The sequence below is a fragment of the Numida meleagris genome, chromosome 2, assembly GCF_002078875.1.
Source record: "Numida meleagris isolate 19003 breed g44 Domestic line chromosome 2, NumMel1.0, whole genome shotgun sequence".
Taxonomy (NCBI): Eukaryota; Metazoa; Chordata; class Aves; order Galliformes; family Numididae; genus Numida; species Numida meleagris.
The window spans coordinates 71,316,797-71,324,928 of NC_034410.1; the positions used below are offsets into that span (position 1 = coordinate 71,316,797).

General features: G+C 35.3%; 1 protein-coding gene across 3 annotated transcripts in view; it reads left to right on the forward strand.

Annotated features, from left to right (window-relative positions):
• The window catches only part of CDH12 (cadherin 12), a 252,015-nt gene that overhangs the window by 141,022 nt on the left and 102,861 nt on the right, over positions 1–8,132 (forward strand). The window lies entirely within an intron of this gene.

The following is an 8,132-nucleotide window of genomic DNA, read 5'->3' on the forward strand; positions in this document are numbered from 1 at the left end:
CTGAGTGTCACAGGAGTCAGCCCTGTGCAAGCTGTCTCCACTGAGTTCATCCACCAAAAACCCTTGTGTCCCTTGCTGTATGTTCAGTTCATTACTCCTTATTCTGTTCCTTATAAAAAAGGAAAATAGTCCATTAATACCTTTTTAAAAAGACATATTACATTATATTAAGCTATTACAGCAAAATATAGATTTGGAAGGGGGTATGATTGCCTTTGTTCCAGGATTCAGAAGAATATTTGCTAGGAATCAGATCAGGACCTCATATGAAGACGTGTTATCCTGAGTGTTTTCAAATTCTGTACTTTTTCCACATTTTTTTTTCTGAAATACTATTTGTGATGGAAACTGATTGTGTTGTTACATATATTGGCAATTTCTCTTTTACCATTTTACCATTACCATTACCACTTGCTTTTATGAGTTTGCATGAGGGGAATACTTCGTGGGGCCAGAAGACATCCAAGTCATTCCAAGTCCCTACAAGCAGACCCCTATCCTTTAAGACATTGGTTTGTGGGGTTACTGTCCCCTATCGTTGCTGAAGGCTAGTGCAGTTGGATGTTGATGTTGGAGACTATACATAATAATGTAGAAATGATGAGTTAAAACACTGAATGAAGCAGATGATATTTTACATTTTAATCAAAGTAAATGTCTAGAGTAAAATTCTGTGGATCGTTTGATCTTGAAGTAGGAGGAAAGCCTTCAAAGCAATATTTGCATTAAATTAAAAAAAAAATCAGCACCTTTCACAGAAGTATCACATTGCATTCTAGGTTGTGTACAAGGGCTGTGTTCTGAGGTTATGTACATGTTATCATGTTTCAGTCTAATCCAAGTTTGCTCTTAGGAGATTTGTAGATTTTAACTAGGAAAAAAAAAAAAAAAGAGAGAGATCTAAAGATAAATACATAAAAACCTGGATGTAAAAATCAACGTAATTGACAGTTGTATGCTCATGTATGTATGTATATTGTATGCTGACTGCTTTCCATCCTTGAGAGATTTAGCCACAACACTGCAAATAAGTGGAAGAGATCTGATGCAGGCAAAACAAACTTTAAAAGTGCTCAGTCATCGTTCTCTCCAAGTCTCTCTTCCTTGAAATATCGCCATATTAGTGATAGTTGGTTACCAAAATTTGATCTGAAGTGCATAATTGTATTAAAATTAAAATTGTAACTGTCCAAAATATCCTGACAAAGTTAGTTCTGTCAATCAAAACCCAAAAGATTTCAATCAGTTCTAGTATAAAACTAAATTTTATTCATGTAAAGGTGCCTGAGTGAAAACTGAATTAAATTATTTTTAACCATGTCCAACATCTGGTAAAAATAAAGAAAACTTGCCTCTGTTTACCATCTAAGCATTTAATGAAAACAAACTAAAGTTCTTTTAACTGACATTCAATATGAATGACATTTATTTCACGCTAATTTTTCTTCTATCTAAAGCTGAATTTATCCTACTACTACATTCTGAATGAACCGTTTGACATTTGAAGAACTGATGTGTGAAATTCCAGATCATGAAAAACATCAAAGAATAAAATAATAGAAGTACACTATGACAGACTTTCTCCTGAATTCTTTATATGATGCCCACCATTTTTAACATAGATTTTTTTGGGTCACCATTTCAAGACCCTTGACATACCTTAAGAATCTATCAGGAGCTTTTCAATGAAAAAATAAAAAAATAAAAGCTATTTCCTGGATTGCTTCAAAATACTTTTATTCCTGGTAATCTTTCCTGTGACGCTGAAATGATGGATGTTGTTGAAAGGCAGGCAGCTGATAATAACAAATGCTGTTCAGCTAAACATCATGATAATCACCAAGATTCATTAACATTAAAATGCTAGGAATCAATTCCAGTATATCATTGACTTCACTCAAACTGATCATAATAATTAGCCTTTTTTTTTTTTAGTATGTTTATCTGGATATTTTGATCACACTGAAACCACTTTACAGATTAATAAACGAATAACAACTCTTTGTACTATTATTCTGAGGTTAACTTTATTTCCTCAATTCCTTAAGACTTCAGTGCACCAGATACAGCTAAAATCTATTGTTTCATAATTAAATTGAAGTAGAAATTTACTTTGTTGGGGCAAACACCTTAACACATACTGCGCTATTGGCAAAATTCTCTGATTCAGACATAGCATTCTGATATCAGAAAGATTCTTTCTTTGACATGGCTAACTCCACCTCACTGCAAAATGTAAATGAACCCAACCAAACCATGATTTAGGGGTTCTTCTAGCATAGGTATCATGATTAGAGGATATATTGTTACTTTTATCTCCCACATCCTAGTCACGATGGATATATAAGCAGAATTAAGTCCCTGTTGAGTCATGGCCTAGAAAGTTACCAAGTAGTAAAAATGATAAAAGCAAAACTCGAAAATAAGTTTTCTGTTTGCGAAATTTCATGAGTTGAACTGTCATATTAGTGAGAAAAAAACAATTCATAGACTTGAAAATGGAAAGAAAGAAATCACCCTCAAGAGATGTATTTCTTAAATAGTTGTATATTAAGCTTGCAATTTGCTAATTGGGTCTTGTGCTTCTCTTTCTGCATTATTTCCAGCTGTTGCTTTACCAGGCTACTCCTTTATGTGCATGTTGGGTATAGCCTATTAGCTGCTATTTCGAGCTCCTCATTTGCTTTGGAAGTGCAACCTCTGTAAAGATTATCACAGCCTTGGGACTATGTAAGCAGCTGGATGTCTTTATAAATAAATAGCATAAATTAATAAAAATAAATAAAATAAATAATTATGCAATACTAACAGTCATTATTAGCTTAGCCAGATTGCCTGCCCTTAGTGGCTTAACTCTGTCTGACCCCAACAGAAGGGGATTGGGAAAAAGCGGAAAAAATAATTGCTTTGCTGATTTCCAAGATAAATAATTATCTGAAAAACACACAGCTGTACGTTTCCTCTGCTTACTCTGATCATACGTGAGGGAGACAGGGATGGCCAGGAGAAAGGGACCTATTAATTAATTTACAAGAAAGACTCTGAGAGACAAAAACATTGTGAGTAATAAAATATGTTGACTGTCTCTAAACTCTTAGTTTTGCTTTATAAAGCATTTGCTGCATAACGATGAAACAAAAAAGTATTTTTCACAACACCGTGTATTCCAATTTGCCAGGAAAAAAATAACTTGGCACTTAAAATACCATTTTCCAGATGAAAAGAGCATAAGTGCATACTCTCCTAACAAAGACTGTCCTGAAAGTCAGCTTCCACGCCACCTGAAATGCAGGCACTGAAAATCAAATAGTGTCATTCCAGAGATACTGGAAATAGGTTTGATTATGCACTAAATGTGAGACATGCAACAGCTCTTAGCTCTAAGCACAGCAAATGGATTTGCAAAAAGCTGCTATTGCTCAAAAATTACAGCAGGGAATGGTAGTGGTTTTTTTTGTAGGCATGGCTGCTACTGGCCACTGAGGTCAGAATTGATTTGAATTGGTTTGCATCAGAAGCAACCGATCAGAACTGATTGGAACCAACCTGAACTGGTTGGAGCCATCCCCTACATCAAATATTTGTTGACTGCATATCGACTATTAAAATATAACTATTTTTAAATGTTAACTTTCCTCTATGTTATTTCCAAACAATAAATATTGTAATTTTGTGCTCATTCGATTACCTCATGTAATACATGTAGGTACATATTGGAATTAAAATGTCATGAGCTGTAATAAGTGTGATCCCCTGTGACTGTTTGTGTATTAAAGATTTACAGCTTCAGTGCCCTGTATTATTTCCAGGGGAAAAAAAAAGCAAAAAAAGCAAAAAAAAATCCAGACCAAACCAACAACACCACCAACAAAAAACACTATATTGGTTTCATGCTTTACAATAAGGTATACAACTTATTAGATACAATGGGCAATGCCTGATAATACTGAAGGAATGAGAAACCAATTTCAGAAAACCTGTTCTGAAAATCAGATATATCTCAGTATATAACTGATGGCCCATGAAAAATAATAAAAAACTTGATCTCTCATAAAGATGTAAGCATTACATACTACCTGTTGTAGAAGATGTTAGATATGGATTAATACAGTTGAAAGTGCTATCACTGTGAAATACTATTTTTAAGATTCAATATTTACAACTTATCTATCTAAAGGACTTCTTAGAATATTTGCCTTAATAAAACTTAGTTTATAAATCACCTTTTATTCTTTCTTTTGTATAAAAAGGTTGAATTACTTGTAGCATATATGTAAAAAAATATGTAAACTAATATTAGGAGACAGCTAAGAACTGGTCTGTGAAGGACTATCAGGCACCTAGGACAGCTGCAGCATTTTCAGGCAGGCTGGTGGCTGCTCTTCATTTTCTTCACCTTATAATGTCAATTTTTTTTGCATAGAAATAGATATAGATTCAGCTGTGGTGTTTCACATCCCTACCTTTGCAACACTGGTCTGTGCTGACCAGTGCTGCTTGGCTTGATGTGCTCAGCCTGTATCTGCAAATGCGCCTGGCATGAAAGTCACTGCCCACATTGTAGAAATCAAATATTAATAGGTATCATGAACTCCACCATGAGTATCTCCATGAAAGTACTCCTTCTGATTCACACTCTATCAATTTATAATTGTTTTAGGAAAATAATTTTTGAGTTGGAAGAAAATGATGCTGGTGTAGTGAGAACAAGGAGTCTGGACATGGTGGTTTTGGAAAGAGAAGCTAGTCGCTATTACACAAAAAGGCTGCTGATCAGTTTTAAAGTAATCCTGGGGCTTGAGATACAAATGTTGGAATAGAGGATGAGATCCAAAACCAACTCCCAGCCACTGTGGCTTTCATTTGAGTAAGCAAAACCAGATAACCTCATTTACTGCTATATCTGTTGCTTCAGTTCTGAGACACTGTATGAATAATATTTATGAAAAATTATGAAGTTTGGCCATCAAAAATCCCTGCACTATCACATTTAATACCTCTCATGTGAAAACCTTAAATATATGTGAATGCTTGCATTATAAGAAAAAAACTGAATGTTGTTTGAATATACTATTTAGCATTTTTTACCTAAACCTTTCTGAACTTAAGAAAAACAGAGGAACTTACTAAGTCAGGAGTTCTTAATTTGTGTTAATTTAGTACACTTTATGATATTTTCTTTTATTATTTTGAAGTGTTATTGATACATACATTCAGTCTTAAATCAATTACAGTTCTTGGACTTTTTTTTTTATTTATTTATTTTCTGCTGTATTTTACCAAGAGGAAATACTTTATGAACCCTGTTTGCACTAGCAGGTAGCGTCTTGCTGATACATCTTGTTTATCACATGATGTTTTGTTGCAGGCTGTCTTTTATTACAGATCTGACAGGCCCGCTATTTCCTCCAGTCTCAAGTATTCAAGAGAGCTTCATTAAGGTGTTCACGAGCTCTCTGTTTCTAATCTGTAAGAAGGCAAGTGTTGTGACTGTGACTACCCTTCCAGAAACATTAGGTTTTTAAATTTTTACTGAATTTTGTAGGCTTTTCAATGCTCAGCACTTTTGAAAACAAGTGTGCTTGCAAAGAAGCTTAACTTTCAACTTTTGTATCTGTGAGCCTTGTTCTGTCTGACCTGTTCTCTTATGCAGAATATTGCTTGCTTTTAGGTGTAAAGCAAAAGTCTTGGTGATACGCCAATAAAATTTTGCCAATTTAAATATAGAAGACAAAATAAAATTAGCTCCCTTTTCAGTGACCAGAGGGGCATCAGAAATTCATGTCCTGGCTGAAGGGGAGACTTGGGAATATGCGTCTTTGTAGAAGTGTAGGATGCCTCAAATCAGTCTCAAGGCAGCACACGTGCCAGCTAGGATGCTTTTGGTCAACCAGCTCAAGTTCAGACTTCAGCACCTGGGAACCTGATTCTTCCACCTGAGTGGGGAGCAAAACTCATCAGCCAAAGGTCAAAACACATAGAATGGATGAGCAATTTATTTAGGGATAGAAGAAGGCTGCTAGTATATTAAAAAGTAGTATTTCTTTCTAGAGGAAAAAGTAGACTGAGGTTTTTACATTGGAAAGACAATAAGATACTGCAGTGATTAATGAAGTCAATTGCATGGATAACAGAGATGGATGCTGTACTGTGCAGTAAGGGAAATCTGTATGACATGTTTTGTCAGTGTAATTGCTCCAAAAGGCACAGGCCTTGCCTTTTTTTCCACAATGGTAAGAGTCCACAGGTTGCCATCAAGTGCTCATATATTAGATAGCTTCTGTCTTTTATTCTAATAGGAAACTGTCTTTCTCTAGCTGGGTTTGTCAGATCTTTTTAGTGTATACCTGGTGTGCGCTATGTAGAGAAATTTAGCACAAATCTGTTGAGTAGGCACTGCTTCCACAGCTGTTGTAATAAATCTAGACTACAGTCTTCTCTAACCTGTATCATTTCTCACCCTGTAGATCCAGAAAATCAGGAAAGTAACTTCAGGCACTTGGTTAATTGAGTCCAACCAATTTCAGTGGCATTTGTTTTCATTCATTTATTCATTGTTATTAGAATCATAGAATTGTAATCTTTCTTTCCTTTACAATTTGACTTTAACTAAACTCTCCCTTGACTTAAAAGTATGATCAGCCTATTTGCTTTAAAAAGAGTTGTTAGTCAAATAGAACTTATATTTCTGTGTCTTCTTCTGAAGATAGAAGGAACGCATCCTGAAATATAATTTGCTTCTCTGTTATTCAATAAGCTGCAACAGAAGTATTCTTGTATGACCAGCCATCATAGAGCTAGTATTTCTACAAGGTTGGTTACAAACCCATCAGCACTACTGTTTATCCTCACATGGAAAGATGGGGGGGAAAATGAAAGAAAAGTCCTCCAAATGAATAACTTTGCCATGAGTCACTTTTCTGTCCATGGAACTTCTTTCAATAAGACACTTCCTGAAACGAACTAAGACAAGTCCACGAGTGTTAATATTAGATTATGAACATCCCTTGAAACATTCAAGTTTTCATTACAGAGAAATGACAGTCATTAATTCCATGTAATATTCCATGGATATTCTTGAAACAATGTCAGATGATCTCCAAATGTAGAACATTTCTTAAAACAAAGACATGGAGAACATTCCTCCTGGGAATGTTTTTTCATGTAGATTGTCTTGTCCCTCACTCAGTCAAAACCAGTATCGCAAATTCTAATGTTCATTTTCAAATAAGATTATAGGAAATATTATTTCTTCAAGTTTGAATGGAAAGCCTTGACACATGGCTACTTGTTTTGCTGGAAAGCGTAGTTTGAGCACTATTTTCATTTTGGGAAAGTAGAGATAGGTAAATTGCTTAGCAACCAGCAGGAAGGACAAGAATATTCTGTAGAACAATTGCCAGTTAAAATGATTTTTCTGTTTTTCCTCTTTCTGTCTTCATATGCATGGGTCTTGTCACTGCTGGGTCAGAGTATAATGCAGATTATTCCACTGGGTATGGTCTCTAGTCATGACTGAAAACAGTGCAGTAAAGGGAGGTTCTGCCTCCAGGGTGCTTGTGTTTCCTACTAAACTGTATTGGAAACAGAATACTGAAGTCCAGATTTCATAGACAACTGAACCAAATACCCACTTTCAGTCTGTAATGTGAACGTGAATTCAACCACTGCAGAGCTAACCTAAAGGAACTGCATTATAGTTTTTGTAAAGGCACTTAGAGGTTGGCTCATTGACAGATTCAGGATTTGCTTGAACAAACACTTGTTTCAAAGCCAAAGTGTATATTTTTCTTGCACAATTGTCTGTGCACATACCTGAAGTTAAGTCTATCATTTCACAAAACTAGTTCTAAAAATCCAGTCTTCTGCTTTCCCAGGTCTCCTTCTTACATATGTTAGATAATTTTTTTTTTTTTGTAAATAATGTATGCATCATAAATTGTTTGTTGGGAAACTCCCCACGCTTCCCACAGGGTTGCCCTCCAAAGCACACGGAAGCCTGACACTCAATGTGAGGTTATGCAGCTTCAACTTTATTGTGACAACACACCATCTTATATAGCATATATGCTTCCAGGGATACAGGGTCCAGGGATACAAGCTCTATGCAACGCACACGCTAACAAATCGTT